This window comes from Lissotriton vulgaris, unplaced genomic scaffold (genome assembly GCF_964263255.1).
Source record: "Lissotriton vulgaris unplaced genomic scaffold, aLisVul1.2 SCAFFOLD_639, whole genome shotgun sequence".
NCBI classification, from domain to species: domain Eukaryota; kingdom Metazoa; phylum Chordata; class Amphibia; order Caudata; family Salamandridae; genus Lissotriton; species Lissotriton vulgaris.
This window is the reverse complement of record NW_028251195.1, coordinates 604,954-622,027: the sequence shown is the minus strand read 5'-3', so window position 1 is coordinate 622,027 and position 17,074 is coordinate 604,954.

Here is a 17,074-nt window from a genome sequence, read left to right as displayed (position 1 = left end):
CGGTCTCCGACAAAGCGCTAAATATGGACAGGGTGATTTCCATTATCGCAATAACATTCGCATTACGGGGCTTCGGGAATCCACGAACATTGGCAAAATGGAAGTGTCCATGGAGCGGCTCATCACGGATGTGTTTGGTATGGAACAGCTGTCCCACATGTTTATCATCGAACGTGCTCCTCGCTCTTTAACTGCCAGACCAGTGCCTGGGGCACCACTGTGTCCTATAATAGAGCGGATATTGAATTATAGGGACAGGGACACTATCCTACGCATGGCAAGGGTGAAGGGTACAATCGAACACCAAGGGAGCAAGCTTGCGTTCTTTCCAGATTTCACAGTCAATGTTCAGGCTGCACGGAGGGAGTTTGTCCATGTAAAGCAGTTTCTGCGCAAGGAGGAGGTCCCTTATGCTATGCTGTACCCGGCCCGTCTTCGTATTGGCGCGGCTGCGGACAACAAGATCTTCACCCCCCCAAAAGCGGCAATGGACTATGCTAAGAACCTGAAACGCAAAAAGCGGGATTCGACTGAAAGGCCGGAGGAAGAAGCGCTAGAAGAGGAGGAGAACTTGTTGGGCTGCCTGGGCAGTATGAGAACGCTCTCTACGCACTTGATGATTGAATTAACCAGCTGAGAGTAGAGCCTGTATCCGGACTTTACGTTTGCAGGAGGGATGGGATAATTCCGCTATTCTAGTGCCTTTGGATTTTATAACAGCTCAGCAAACGTTGCTCTTTGTTATGTTGTTTGTTGTGACTATTATCTGATTGCAATGTTGACTTGATTTGTTCGTAAACTGTAACTTGCTATGATGTTCGACAGGATCTATTGTTCCATCTTCCCTGGCTACAAGGGCCCTTTTATTCCACCCTGCCGGTAGAAGTCTGATATCACTGCTATAACTGATGTATAGGGATGATATGATATAACTGCTTGGTCACCTCTCGTTCTGCGGGGGAAATGTGCATCTACGCCCCTACATATGGGTGAACCCCAAACTTTAGATTGTGGTGGGTGGGGAGGGTTGTTTGGTGGGGTATTGGGTTGGCTTTGGCAGGTTTGGGTAGCTGAAGTGGGTGGTGGGCGGGAGGGGTTGGGTATGGGAAGGGGGGATTGGTTGTTCTTTACTATCATCTATATGGTGAGGTTTCATGAGTACCGTCATGGACATACAGGTACATGCATCAATCTCGGCATTTGCGATTCCTTAATTGCGATTTTTAAGGAATCGCAATTAAGGAATCGCAAATGCCTATGCATTAAGAAATCGCTAAATAAATTGCGATTCCTTAGAATTCCTTATTTGCGATTAGCATTTTGCGAATCGCAATTAAGGAATCCCTTCCCATTCATTCCTATGGGCCTAGAGGCCCATAGGAATGAATGGGAAGACAACCTCAATTTGCGATTCGCAATTAGCTAATCGCAAATTGAGATTGCGATTTCAAGGGTGCAGGGGTGTCCAAAGGACACCCTGTTGCACCCCTGAAATCAAACAATGCACATATGTTGTGTACACACATGCCCTAAGGGCATGTGTGTGCACAACATGAAAGTTAAAAATATGCACAAAATTGCATATTTCTAACTTTTCGCAAAATTACCATGAGGTCCAACCTCATGGTAATTTTATCTCTCTAATTGCGAAATCGCAATTTTTTTGAATTTCATGCATTGCTTTTAAGGAATCGCAAAATTGCGATTCCTTAAAAGCAATCGCACTTTAAAAAATCGCTAAAATAGCGATTTCTTCACTTTTAGGTTGATGCATCCCAAATAGTGATTTGGGAATCGCAAACGGCCGAATTTTGCAATTAGCACCGTTTGCGATTCCTAAATCGCTTGATGCATGTGCCTGTAAGAGTTTACAAGTTTTGGCAACGGAATCTGAAGGTGTGCTACTTTACTATCCACTACAGGTTACTATTATTTGATTTTTATGGGTATGGTAGGTAAAATCACTTGGCTTACATGGAACGTAAGGGGCTTGAATAATCCGAAGAAAACCAGACAGGTCCTGGCATATATGAATCGCCATAATGTACAGATAGCTTTCTTGCAGGAAACGCATCTCACGGTGCATACCGCGACATCAGTGGCCAGACATTGGGCAGGGATGCGTCTTGCCTCTACATACACTTCATATGCTAGGGGAGTCATGATACTAATAAAGAAGGATGTGCCTTTTGTGAGTACATATGAGGAAGTTGATAAGGAGGGCAGGTACATAATACTGCAAGGGAATTTATGTGGAACGATGATAAATGGTTACGGGCCGAATGTAGATAACCCTGAATTTTATACTGTGTTGTGTTGTGTTGCACTACCAATGTCTGCCATTATATGCGGGGGTGATCTAAATGTGGTTTTGGATCAAGAGATTGATAGGAAGACGTGAAATACTGCTCATGTCAAAAAAGCTGTGCAAGCGGTACAGGATGGTATGACCAATTTAGGGCTAGTGGATGTGTGGCGCTTGCGTCATCCTGGTGTGAAACAGGGGACATGCTACACGTATGCACATGACACATGGTCCCGCTTGGATCATTGGCTGGTGACACGAGATGTGACTGCCTGGGTGGTGAATGTTGTGCATTTGTCTCGCACATTGTCGGACCACGCACCTGTATTGATTGACACGGTTCTCCCGGCACACGCCCCAGCCCCATTTACATGGAAATTGCGACCTACGGCTCTACTTGATTTAGTGTTTTGTGAAGGTATACGAGAAGCTATAGAGAATTATTATGCATTGAATGTTGGATCGGTGGCTGATGTGTGTACAGTCTGGGAGGCGTTCAAGGTGACTATAAGGGGTGCATGCATAGGCTTGCAGGCAGGGGTGCTTAAGTCATTACGAGACTCTATGAGTAGGTTGGAACGGGAACTGACGGGCTTGGAGCGACAGTATGAGCAGGCTTCGGCAGCGTCACTTCTAGCTACTATACGGCTGAAGGTGGATGAATATAATGAGTTGGCGGAGCAGGAGGGAGGTACCTGTCGAAACGCCGCAGAGCCCAATACTATGGTGAGGGTGGCCCCCCTGGGCGGGGATGCGCTGAATGGATCACAGAACCCTGGGCTAAGTACTGCGGAGTGCAGGAACTCACAGAGGAAGGTAAGTCCGTTACAGATACTACCAATATATTAGAACAATTTGTCCAATTCTATAGAGCAATGTACGGGCATAAAAACACGGCCAGTGAGGAAGAGATAGCGCAATATCTAGATGATGTGGCCTTGGTGTGGCTGTCAAAGGGACAGCAGGATTTTCTCATGCACCATCTGACAGAAACTGAGATCAGGGATGCCATTGCTGCACTGCCAAATGGGAAGGCTGCGGGTACTGATGGTCTCCCTTCTGAGTTTTACAAAGAATATGCGGACCAGCTACTGCCTCATCTCACGGCTATGTATTCAGAGGCGTTTGACCAAGGCGGCTGCCCGCCACACTCAGAGAGGCTTTGATAGTTGCATTGCCCAAACCAGGCAAACCGCTGGACAAATGCGAGTCCTACCGACTGCTGTCACTTATGAACACTGATATAAAGATCCTTGCTTAGGTCCTGTCGACACAGCAGGGTCTGTTGTTAAACGTTATGGTCCTTCAGGACCAGTAAGGGTTCAATCCCACGCGCTTCACGGCTCACAATCTGAGAGCTCTATTTGCTGTTCTCCATTTACGCAAGCCAGAACTACTGGCAGCCGTGGTCTTATTAGACGCCGCCAAGGTGTTCGATTCAATTGCTTGGAAATACATGTTTGCAGTGCTCCACCGGATGGGGGTGCCTTTGTTTTTCACGGACTGGATACGCCTGCTGTATACTGATCCAATATTTACAACAAGGGGTGGTGAGGGACAGAGTCTCTGAATTAAACAGAATACTCTCACCCAGTCAAGAGATCAGGGCTAGATCCAACACCGTTTTTTAGCTCACTGCACCATCCCAGTTTCAGAACCTGGCTGTATGCAAATTAGTCTGTTCCTGTCCCAGTGCATGATGGGAACAGGGCAAACCAAACTACAAAAGCCAATTCTTACACTGGGAAGGAAACAAGCTACCGGGGACCGGTTTCTGGCATTTCAGCCTCTTCGGCCCGGCTTGCTTGAATCCTGATGGTGCAATGAGCAAGGGACTCACATCTGAGTATACCCTTCCACGCTTAGGGTGGACAAAAATATTTACAACAAGGGGTGGTGAGGGACAGAGTCTCTGAATTAAACAGAATACTCTCACCCAGTCAAGAGATCAGGGCTAGATCCAACACCGTTTTTTAGCTCACTGCACCATCCCAGTTTCAGAACCTGGCTGTATGCAAATTAGTCTTTTCCTGTCCCAGTGCATGATGGGAACAGGGCAAACCAAACTACAAAAGCCAATTCTTACACTGGGAAGGAAACAAGCTACCGGGGACCGGTTTCTGGCATTTCAGCCTCTTCGGCCCGGCTTGCTTGAATCCTGATGGTGCAATGAGCAAGGGACTCACATCTGAGTATACCCTTCCACGCTTAGGGTGGACAAAAATATTTACAACAAGGGGTGGTGAGGGACAGAGTCTCTGAATTAAACAGAATACTCTCACCCAGTCAAGAGATCAGGGCTAGATCCAACACCGTTTTTTAGCTCACTGCACCATCCCAGTTTCAGAACCTGGCTGTATGCAAATTAGTCTGTTCCTGTCCCAGTGCATGATGGGAACAGGGCAAACCAAACTACAAAAGCCAATTCTTACACTGGGAAGGAAACAAGCTACCGGGGACCGGTTTCTGGCATTTCAGCCTCTTCGGCCCGGCTTGCTTGAATCCTGATGGTGCAATGAGCAAGGGACTCACATCTGAGTATACCCTTCCACGCTTAGGGTGGACAAAAATATTTACAACAAGGGGTGGTGAGGGACAGAGTCTCTGAATTAAACAGAATACTCTCACCCAGTCAAGAGATCAGGGCTAGATCCAACACCGTTTTTTAGCTCACTGCACCATCCCAGTTTCAGAACCTGGCTGTATGCAAATTAGTCTGTTCCTGTCCCAGTGCATGATGGGAACAGGGCAAACCAAACTACAAAAGCCAATTCTTACACTGGGAAGGAAACAAGCTACCGGGGACCGGTTTCTGGCATTTCAGCCTCTTCGGCCCGGCTTGCTTGAATCCTGATGGTGCAATGAGCAAGGGACTCACATCTGAGTATACCCTTCCACGCTTAGGGTGGACAAAAATATTTACAACAAGGGGTGGTGAGGGACAGAGTCTCTGAATTAAACAGAATAATCTCACCCAGTCAAGAGATCAGGGCTAGATCCAACACCGTTTTTTAGCTCACTGCACCATCCCAGTTTCAGAACCTGGCTGTATGCAAATTAGTCTGTTCCTGTCCCAGTGCATGATGGGAACAGGGCAAACCAAACTACAAAAGCCAATTCTTACACTGGGAAGGAAACAAGCTACCGGGGACCGGTTTCTGGCATTTCAGCCTCTTCGGCCCGGCTTGCTTGAATCCTGATGGTGCAATGAGCAAGGGACTCACATCTGAGTATACCCTTCCACGCTTAGGGTGGACAAAAATATTTACAACAAGGGGTGGTGAGGGACAGAGTCTCTGAATTAAACAGAATACTCTCACCCAGTCAAGAGATCAGGGCTAGATCCAACACCGTTTTTTAGCTCACTGCACCATCCCAGTTTCAGAACCTGGCTGTATGCAAATTAGTCTGTTCCTGTCCCAGTGCATGATGGGAACAGGGCAAACCAAACTACAAAAGCCAATTCTTACACTGGGAAGGAAACAAGCTACCGGGGACCGGTTTCTGGCATTTCAGCCTCTTCGGCCCGGCTTGCTTGAATCCTGATGGTGCAATGAAACCGGTCCCCGGTAGCTTGTCTCCTTTCTGGTAAAGAATTGGCTTGGTAGTTTAGTCTGCCCTGTTCCCATGATGCACTGGGCCAGGGACAGACTGATTTGCATATCGCCAGGTTCTGAGCTGGGATGGGGCAGTGAGATAAATAACGGTGATGGATCAAGCCCTGATCTTTGAACTGGGTAAGAGTGGTCTGCTCAATTCAGACACTCTGTTCATCACCACCCCCTTTTGTAAATCGATTTTGGCCACTATAGGTGTGGCAGGGTATACTCAGACATGAGTCCCTTTCTCACTGCTCCATCAGGATTCAAGCAAGCCGGGCCGAAGAGGCTGAAATGCCAGAAACCGGTCCCCGGTAGCTTGTCTCCTTTCTGGTAAAGAATTGGCTTGGTAGTTTAGTCTGCCCTGTTCCCATGATGCACTGGGCCAGGGACAGACTGATTTGCATATCGCCAGGTTCTGAGCTGGGATGGGGCAGTGAGATAAATAACGGTGATGGATCAAGCCCTGATCTTTGGACTGGGTAAGAGTGGTCTGCTCAATTCAGACACTCTGTTCATCACCACCCCCTTTTGTAAATCGATTTTGGCCACTATAGGTGTGGCAGGGTATACTCAGACATGAGTCCCTTTCTCACTGCTCCATCAGGATTCAAGCAAGCCGGGCCGAAGAGGCTGAAATGCCAGAAACCGGTCCCCGGTAGCTTGTCTCCTTTCTGGTAAAGAATTGGCTTGGTAGTTTAGTCTGCCCTGTTCCCATGATGCACTGGGCCAGGGACAGACTGATTTGCATATCGCCAGGTTCTGAGCTGGGATGGGGCAGTGAGATAAATAACGGTGATGGATCAAGCCCTGATCTTTGGACTGGGTAAGAGTGGTCTGCTCAATTCAGACACTCTGTTCATCACCACCCCCTTTTGTAAATCGTATACTGATCCAATGGCTTGGGTGCGCGTTAATGGACATGTCTCGCGGCTTTTCCTATCAAGCGAGGCACTAGGCAAGCATGTCCGCTATCGCCCTTGCTATTTGCTCTTGTGTTGGAGCAGTTGGCGTGTGTGCTGAGGCAGAGGCATGCTGACTCGGGCCTTAGATTCTTCCAAAGACCATTGGCTATATCGATGTACACTGACGACATGGTCTTATATGTCTGAGAGCCGGAAAATATTTGGAGGGCGTGATTCGGGAATATGTACGCTTTGATTGGTTCTCAGGTTTAGCCATCAACTGGCCTAAATCTATCATACTGCTGCTCACAAGTCATACTGTGATGTTTGAGTTGAACTTTCCTTTGGAGTGGGCAACAGAACTTGTCCGCTACCTCGGCGTCCGGGTACATCGAGACCCACAGGAAGTTATTAGGGCTAACTACGGTGTGGCTGTGTCCAAACTGGAAGACCAGGTGTCTAGATGGATGTGTTTGCCTTTGTCATTTGCGGACAGAGTTGCACTGATTAAGATGGTGGTGCTACCTAAGTTTTTATATTTATTTGTCAACATTCCGATTGTCCTGAAGGGCCACTTCTTTGACACACTTCGTTCACTGCTAATCACGCTTACATGGGGTGGCTAGAAACCTCGCATAAGCTGGGACACGCTGACAAAACCTTATGCCCTCAGCGGGTTCTCCATTCCGGATATGCACTTATATTATTTATGCGCTCAAGCGCATTTTGCCACATACTGGCAGTCGTCGCCGCCCTTCACGCCGCATGTGGCGGTTGGGGCTGGAGCGGTTCATCCGTTGCCCCTTAAAGCTATGATTGTAAATACACATTCAGTGTATGAAAAAGAAGAAGTGGATACGGTACAGTGTACAACTAGAGCGTGGTCTGAGTTGGGGAAGAGAGTGAATCGACTACCATGCCCTTGCTGCATCATGTTGATATATCAGTGACCAGTGAGGTCGGGGGACTCCAGATATTGCACAATGCTGGGCTGCATGTTATGGGCGATGCCTTTGTAAATGGAACATTTATCACGCTACAGGCTTTCTTAGAGAAAGGGGGTAACACGGCAATGGCCACATTCATCTACACTAGATTTCGGGCTGCGATGCGCAGCCTATATCCAACATTTCCTGCGGAACCAAACACCTTGGAGGCTTTACAAATGCTTTATACGGCTAATAACAAACCGAAGCTCGTATCCCGATTGTATCAGACTTCACAGATGGATGAGGGGGCTGCTGGGTTGCGCTCCAGGGATAAATGGGATGACAGTCTGACACAGCCATTGACAGACGATGAGTGGGAAGAATGCTGTGTGATGACTGGGGGATTTGCTGTGAATGGCAACTTCAAACTTCTCCACTATAAATATCTCCATCAAATGTAGTACACCCCTGCACAGTTACTTAAATATAGATTGAGAGACTGCTGTGTGCGTTGTGGTTTGCATGGTGCCAATTTTGTGCATCTGGCATGGAATTGCCCTGGTATATTCGCATTTTGGACAAATGTGTCCGAGGTCCTCTCTGCTATGATGAGTGTTCAGATTGGATGTGACCCTAAGGTATGTCTGTTGGGAATAGTGTCCAAGATACCGGTAGGAGTGCGCAAGCTGTGGTGCTCTCTTTGCAGCTGGCCAAACGTAGGATAGCACTGTGCTGGGGAGGGAGGCGGGTACCTACGTTAAAACAATGGTCGCAAGACCTGGCATACTGCCGTGACCAACTCACATGTTATGCTGAGGGGCTACCACCCTAAGCGTGGAAGGGTATTCTCAGATGTGAGACCCTTGCTCATTGCACCATCAGGATTCAAGCAAACCGGGCCGAAGACGGCTGTAATGCCAGAAACCGGTCCCCGGGAGCTTGTTTCCTTCCCAGTGTAAGAATTGGCTTTTGTAGTTTGGTTTGCCCTGTTCCCATCATGCACTGGGACAGGAACAGACTAATTTGCATACAGCCAGGTTCTGAAACTGGGATGGTGCAGTGAGCTAAAAAACGGTGTTGGATCTAGCCCTGATCTCTTGACTGGGTGAGAGCTTTTTGCTTAATTCAGAGACTCTGTCCCTCACCACCCCTTGTTGTAAATATTTTTGTCCACCCTAAGCGTGGAAGGGTATTCTCAGATGTGAGACCCTTGCTCATTGCACCATCAGGATTCAAGCAAACCGGGCCGAAGACGGCTGTAATGCCAGAAACCGGTCCCCGGGAGCTTGTTTCCTTCCCAGTGTAAGAATTGGCTTTTGTAGTTTGGTTTGCCCTGTTCCCATCATGCACTGGGACAGGAACAGACTAATTTGCATACAGCCAGGTTCTGAAACTGGGATGGTGCAGTGAGCTAAAAAACGGTGTTGGATCTAGCCCTGATCTCTTGACTGGGTGAGAGCTTTTTGCTTAATTCAGAGACTCTGTCCCTCACCACCCCTTGTTGTAAATATTTTTGTCCACCCTAAGCGTGGAAGGGTATTCTCAGATGTGAGACCCTTGCTCATTGCACCATCAGGATTCAAGCAAACCGGGCCGAAGACGGCTGTAATGCCAGAAACCGGTCCCCGGGAGCTTGTTTCCTTCCCAGTGTAAGAATTGGCTTTTGTAGTTTGGTTTGCCCTGTTCCCATCATGCACTGGGACAGGAACAGACTAATTTGCATACAGCCAGGTTCTGAAACTGGGATGGTGCAGTGAGCTAAAAAACGGTGTTGGATCTAGCCCTGATCTCTTGACTGGGTGAGAGCTTTTTGCTTAATTCAGAGACTCTGCCCCTCACCACCCCTTGTTGTAAATATTTTTGTCCACCCTAAGCGTGGAAGGGTATTCTCAGATGTGAGACCCTTGCTCATTGCACCATCAGGATTCAAGCAAACCGGGCCGAAGACGGCTGTAATGCCAGAAACCGGTCCCCGGGAGCTTGTTTCCTTCCCAGTGTAAGAATTGGCTTTTGTAGTTTGGTTTGCCCTGTTCCCATCATGCACTGGGACAGAAACAGACTAATTTGCATACAGCCAGGTTCTGAAACTGGGATGGTGCAGTGAGCTAAAAAACGGTGTTGGATCTAGCCCTGATCTCTTGACTGGGTGAGAGCTTTTTGCTTAATTCAGAGACTCTGTCCCTCACCACCCCTTGTTGTAAATATTTGTGTCCACCCTAAGCGTGGAAGGGTATTCTCAGATGTGAGACCCTTGCTCATTGCACCATCAGGATTCAAGCAAACCGGGCCGAAGACGGCTGTAATGCCAGAAACCGGTCCCCGGGAGCTTGTTTCCTTCCCAGTGTAAGAATTGGCTTTTGTAGTTTGGTTTGCCCTGTTCCCATCATGCACTGGGACAGGAACAGACTAATTTGCATACAGCCAGGTTCTGAAACTGGGATGGTGCAGTGAGCTAAAAAACGGTGTTGGATCTAGCCCTGATCTCTTGACTGGGTGAGAGCTTTTTGCTTAATTCAGAGACTCTGTCCCTCACCACCCCTTGTTGTAAATATTTTTGTCCACCCTAAGCGTGGAAGGGTATTCTCAGATGTGAGACCCTTGCTCATTGCACCATCAGGATTCAAGCAAACCGGGCCGAAGACGGCTGTAATGCCAGAAACCGGTCCCCGGGAGCTTGTTTCCTTCCCAGTGTAAGAATTGGCTTTTGTAGTTTGGTTTGCCCTGTTCCCATCATGCACTGGGACAGGAACAGACTAATTTGCATACAGCCAGGTTCTGAAACTGGGATGGTGCAGTGAGCTAAAAAACGGTGTTGGATCTAGCCCTGATCTCTTGACTGGGTGAGAGCTTTTTGCTTAATTCAGAGACTCTGTCCCTCACCACCCCTTGTTGTAAATATTTTTGTCCACCCTAAGCGTGGAAGGGTATTCTCAGATGTGAGACCCTTGCTCATTGCACCATCAGGATTCAAGCAAACCGGGCCGAAGACGGCTGTAATGCCAGAAACCGGTCCCCGGGAGCTTGTTTCCTTCCCAGTGTAAGAATTGGCTTTTGTAGTTTGGTTTGCCCTGTTCCCATCATGCACTGGGACAGGAACAGACTAATTTGCATACAGCCAGGTTCTGAAACTGGGATGGTGCAGTGAGCTAAAAAACGGTGTTGGATCTAGCCCTGATCTCTTGACTGGGTGAGAGCTTTTTGCTTAATTCAGAGACTCTGTCCCTCACCACCCCTTGTTGTAAATATTTTTGTCCACCCTAAGCGTGGAAGGGTTTTCTCAGATGTGAGACCATTGCTCATTGCACCATCAGGATTCAAGCAAACCGGGCCGAAGACGGCTGTAATGCCAGAAACCGGTCCCCGGGAGCTTGTTTCCTTCCCAGTGTAAGAATTGGCTTTTGTAGTTTGGTTTGCCCTGTTCCCATCATGCACTGGGACAGGAACAGACTAATTGGCATACAGCCAGGTTCTGAAACTGGGATGGTGCAGTGAGCTAAAAAACGGTGTTGGATCTAGCCCTGATCTCTTGACTGGGTGAGAGCTTTTTGCTTAATTCAGAGACTCTGTCCCTCACCACCCCTTGTTGTAAATATTTTTGTCCACCCTAAGCGTGGAAGGGTATTCTCAGATGTGAGACCCTTGCTCATTGCACCATCAGGATTCAAGCAAACCGGGCCGAAGACGGCTGTAATGCCAGAAACCGGTCCCCGGGAGCTTGTTTCCTTCCCAGTGTAAGAATTGGCTTTTGTAGTTTGGTTTGCCCTGTTCCCATCATGCACTGGGACAGGAACAGACTAATTTGCATACAGCCAGGTTCTGAAACTGGGATGGTGCAGTGAGCTAAAAAACGGTGTTGGATCTAGCCCTGATCTCTTGACTGGGTGAGAGCTTTTTGCTTAATTCAGAGACTCTGTCCCTCACCACCCCTTGTTGTAAATATTTTTGTCCACCCTAAGCGTGGAAGGGTATTCTCAGATGTGAGACCCTTGCTCATTGCACCATCAGGATTCAAGCAAACCGGGCCGAAGACGGCTGTAATGCCAGAAACCGGTCCCCGGGAGCTTGTTTCCTTCCCAGTGTAAGAATTGTCTTTTGTAGTTTGGTTTGCCCTGTTCCCATCATGCACTGGGACAGGAACAGACTAATTTGCATACAGCCAGGTTCTGAAACTGGGATGGTGCAGTGAGCTAAAAAACGGTGTTGGATCTAGCCCTGATCTCTTGACTGGGTGAGAGCTTTTTGCTTAATTCAGAGACTCTGTCCCTCACCACCCCTTGTTGTAAATATTTTTGTCCACCCTAAGCGTGGAAGGGTATTCTCAGATGTGAGACCCTTGCTCATTGCACCATCAGGATTCAAGCAAACCGGGCCGAAGACGGCTGTAATGCCAGAAACCGGTCCCCGGGAGCTTGTTTCCTTCCCAGTGTAAGAATTGGCTTTTGTAGTTTGGTTTGCCCTGTTCCCATCATGCACTGGGACAGGAACAGACTAATTTGCATACAGCCAGGTTCTGAAACTGGGATGGTGCAGTGAGCTAAAAAACGGTGTTGGATCTAGCCCTGATCTCTTGACTGGGTGAGAGCTTTTTGCTTAATTCAGAGACTCTGTCCCTCACCACCCCTTGTTGTAAATATTTTTGTCCACCCTAAGCATGGAAGGGTATTCTCAGATGTGAGACCCTTGCTCATTGCACCATCAGGATTCAAGCAAACCGGGCCGAAGACGGCTGTAATGCCAGAAACCGGTCCCCGGGAGCTTGTTTCCTTCCCAGTGTAAGAATTGGCTTTTGTAGTTTGGTTTGCCCTGTTCCCATCATGCACTGGGACAGGAACAGACTAATTTGCATACAGCCAGGTTCTGAAACTGGGATGGTGCAGTGAGCTAAAAAACGGTGTTGGATCTAGCCCTGATCTCTTGACTGGGTGAGAGCTTTTTGCTTAATTCAGAGACTCTGTCCCTCACCACCCCTTGTTGTAAATATGAGGGGCTACCATCAGCGTCAAGGCCGCGAGACATCTGGAACCCTTACACGGCATATATGTTGGAGAGAACGGATACTGTCTGAACAGGTGATGCTGGTTGTAGACACTCCTGTGACTTTCATTGCCCGCATTTGGAGTGCTTTGACTAGTGAACATCGACACTATGCAATTGAAATACTGCTCTAAAATTGTGCTGACATATTCCCAACTGTCGTTCCGTGTTGCTGACTATGAGCCTACCTGATTTATATACCTGTATTTCATTTATTGATTATCATATCATTTGTAATGTATGTATGCATACCTTCAACCTGTTCTAAGGTTGCCTGTTTCTCTTTTGTCAAAATGATAAATAAAAAAATAAAAAATAAAAAAATGTAGTAATGAGGAACAGAAGTACCAAGCTCCAGATTACCGATTTGCAGTTGTTGATTACCTCTGAATAGCAATTTGGGAATCGGTATTCCTTTCATACATCTGCATTATTAATTTGCGTTTTGGAATGATTTGCATTCACAATTTAGTGATTCTCAAACACAGAATCTGTTTCAATGCTAACCACATGGACACCTGCCCCAATCAAGCTTACTCAATATGACGACAACTACTCAACATCAATGTCACACCCATTCTCAATTCCTCCACCTCTTCGGTGACCTTCCCAGATGCTTAAAAGCAAAAACTGTCTTCCCATAACTGACAAAATCCTCAGCTGACAGTTCAGTGCTTGCCAATTACAGAGCAATCTCACAGAGGTCTTAGAAAAAATCATAAATAGACACCTCACTGAATACCTAAATGATTACCAACATCTCAACCCCACTCCACTCAGTCTGATTTTAGACCCAACCTAACTTCCCTCATATCCACAATGGATGATATTTCCATGAATCTGTACAGAGGAAACATGGTGGCCCTCCTCCTCCTGGACCTCAGATCAGCATTTGATACAGTCTCCTTGCCCATCACATGCACAACATTAGAATCCAAGGACACATTCTCCAATTGTCCAGTGGATCAGCTCCTTCCAGACTGAAAGGACCCTGTCAGTCAGCTTGACACTGTATACCTTGGATGCCTGTGACCTAGTCTGCAGAGTTCTGCAAGGATCCTCCATGAGCCTGGTCCTCTTCAATACATACATGATCCCTCTACTCAGTACCATCTGTTCTCAGCATCATCTGTTCTCACAGCATTGACGTCCTCTCCAAAACCACCAACAAGACTAATTTTTTGAAGAGCACATAATTATGGGACTCCAACAGAGCTAGGACCGACACCCACCCTCACTGCCCATGCCAAGAACCTCAGGATTATCATTGAGGGCAAACTCAACATGAGCACCCTAGTCAATGCTGTCATTACCTTATGCTTCCATACCCTGATAATGCTAAGGAAGATTTTCAAATGGCTCCCAATCAGCACCCGGAAAACTGTCAAACATGCCCACAACAAAAAAAGTCACCAGACCTTGGTGGGCAGAATCACTCTTAACCTCCCACGCTGCACTCATGTCACACCACACCACACCTGAAGGAGCTCCATTGGCTCAGCATTCACAAAGGAGCACAATTGAAACTCCTCACTCATACTTTCAAAGCACTACAAAACACTGGCTCAGCATACAACAATCATATCTGCTTTCACATACCTTACAGACATCTCCGCTCGTCTGGAAACCTACATGCATGAACCCCATGCATATGAAAAAGGAGATCAGTGGACAAACCTTCTTACATCACTCCTAATGCATGTCATGACCTGCTGCTACATGTAAAAGCCTCCCACACACTTCTTGAATTCCGCAAAAATCATAAGATCCGGCTTTTCGAGTAGTCCCAGTAGGCCCTAAATGTGTCTAGACTCACAACTGCTCAGCGCCAGCATACCCTTCCATGTGATTGTGTGCTCTACAAATTTGTTTGTGAATGCTGTTTGTGAATGCTTTCGCAAACTGGGTTAGTTGCACTTGAGTATTGTTTGATGACCTCACAATGAGGAAGTCCTGAAACACTAGCTTTACGGAAGCTTAGGGAACACTGAGGAGGACCGACATTGTTCATTGAGCAATCGACCAGGGGATTGATTGCAGCAATCTCCAAATTTTGACAAGTCAAGGGAAGAGGCACAGATGGATGGTGGAGGACAAAAAAAATAATCTGTCTGCGCAATTAACTAGTGCCTAAGACTATACATAATTAGCTGCTGCTGGTGAATTAAGGGTTACTGAAAGTGAAAAACGCTTCTTGTCCCAGTACCCTGTTACTGAAGGAATGAATGTGCATCACACTTATGGTCAAGCTGCCATTGGTGAATTTTTTGCTTGCCTTTTGTGAAAAATTGAAAATATAATGAAGGTCAATTTCCATAAAAAATATTGTTATTAATCAAAACCTGAGATAAAGATAACATGTATGTTCTGCAGCAGCAAAACAGTTGTCTTGTACTTTGTGCAAACTGTTCTTTGTAGACTTACTTTACAAATAATGAGTAGTTGTGTCTGCTCTTCCTTCTCTTGAGCTGTTTAGCCCGAAATGCATTGGGATGTATAAACAAATACTGTTGCTACAGTTCTGGAATTTGTGATTACACAACAACATCATAAGAACATTTATTAAATATCCACCGATCAACAAATCACCAACAACCTCATCTGTAATATTTATTTGAATTGTCAAACTTGTATGTTTACTTTTGTTGAATTGGAAACATTTTTGACTAATACATTCTATTGTTTGAAGATTTACAATTTACACTCGTTTGAGTGAATAGGGCAGTGCATTTGGTTACTGGCAACTTCCCAGGATACTCATCTCGCTTTCAGATTAAATGTCTAGCAGGGCCTTTTACCTTTTGCACGCAATGTAAAGTTTTGAGTATTGGATATTACTTGTTTACCTTGTTAATTTTGTTCACTGAGTGCACACGCTGCTGCGCTACCCCATTCTTCCTTCTCTTGAAGCATTTTGCGGTATATGGGGTAGTGGATTTTCCTATTCAGTATCAGAATCGGGCTGAGTATGAAAAGCCTTACTAGTAGCTATATTATGAAATGTAGCACAGGTTGCAATGACTTGATAGCAAATGACAGGGCTATATTGCAGTGTGCCAGCACTCATATGAATGCTTTGAAAAACAAGGGGGCCCAACTACTATTGGTCAGGGACCTTGGGTAGTTTACTAGTTTCAAACAGAAGATTAAACAAACACTGAATATAGACTCAAACAGTACGATGTCCAGCCGGACAGATACTTTAATATTCAATTAGTTTCCAAAAAATTAACAAAAGACATTTGAAGTGAGACCCAAGCCTGCACCCAACTCAGCAAAATAAGATGATCAATGTGAAATAGAAAAGGCCTAGGCAGGTTAGTTGTAAGTAAGTAGCACATACTGATATTACAAACAAAATATAGTGGGACACCATTACACATAAACGATATTTAGTTGAGAAGTGTATATGGTTTGCATTAAGTCGACGGCGTTTTGATCCTTACAAAACATATTAGGATCAGCATCAGGACATTTACATTAGCATGCCTGGGTACATTTGCCTAAGGTCCAGAAGAGAGCCATATAGATACGCCACAGGGGCCTGAGCGGCCCAGGCTGGGGCAGATTGAGCGTCTGGACCTGGTGCGATCAAACCTGCAAGAGGTGGGTGGAGAGGACATCGCGTACGCGGTCAATATATCAATTAGAAGGGTTAGGTCTGAATCGTCCTAGTAGTGAGGATATTCCTGCATGGGCATGCTTCCTGTGGGGAAACACGTCCATGCAGCAATGCCCTCACTATTAGGCTGATTTAATTGGCGAGCGTGGATAATCAACCTCCTGGCAAGATTTCTCAACGCAGGAGGTCAGATTTCTCATTGCGAGTCATCGTGTTTGCTTGCATTGAGAAACTGTCTGTTCATGTTGAGAAAACTGCTGCTCGATTATAAATCTACTCGAGCGGCAGAAAGGAAGCAGCACCCGCTTGTGCTGTGCATGGTGCCGTTCACAATGATTGCACAAACCGTACAAGCACCTGGCACTGAAAATCACTGCGAACTGCATTTATCTAAAGGAACTCTGCCGCTTGCGGAGCTCCGTGTAGTGCTGCAGAGTTTTTTTTGCACTTCACAGACTTCCACACAGCGGAAATCCACAAACTCCACCCAGGCTTAATTATAAGGCTCTCTCTTCACAGGAAGTAATGCATTCATAGAAATGCATTTTCCCTTAGAATGAACATTATGATGCAGTTGAGTGTACTGCAAGAGAGAGATGCACAGAGCCAAATGCTTCTTTCATTCACATGTTTTGTACAAACCCCTCTTGGATTATATTTAAAGCTGCTAACCTCCAAAT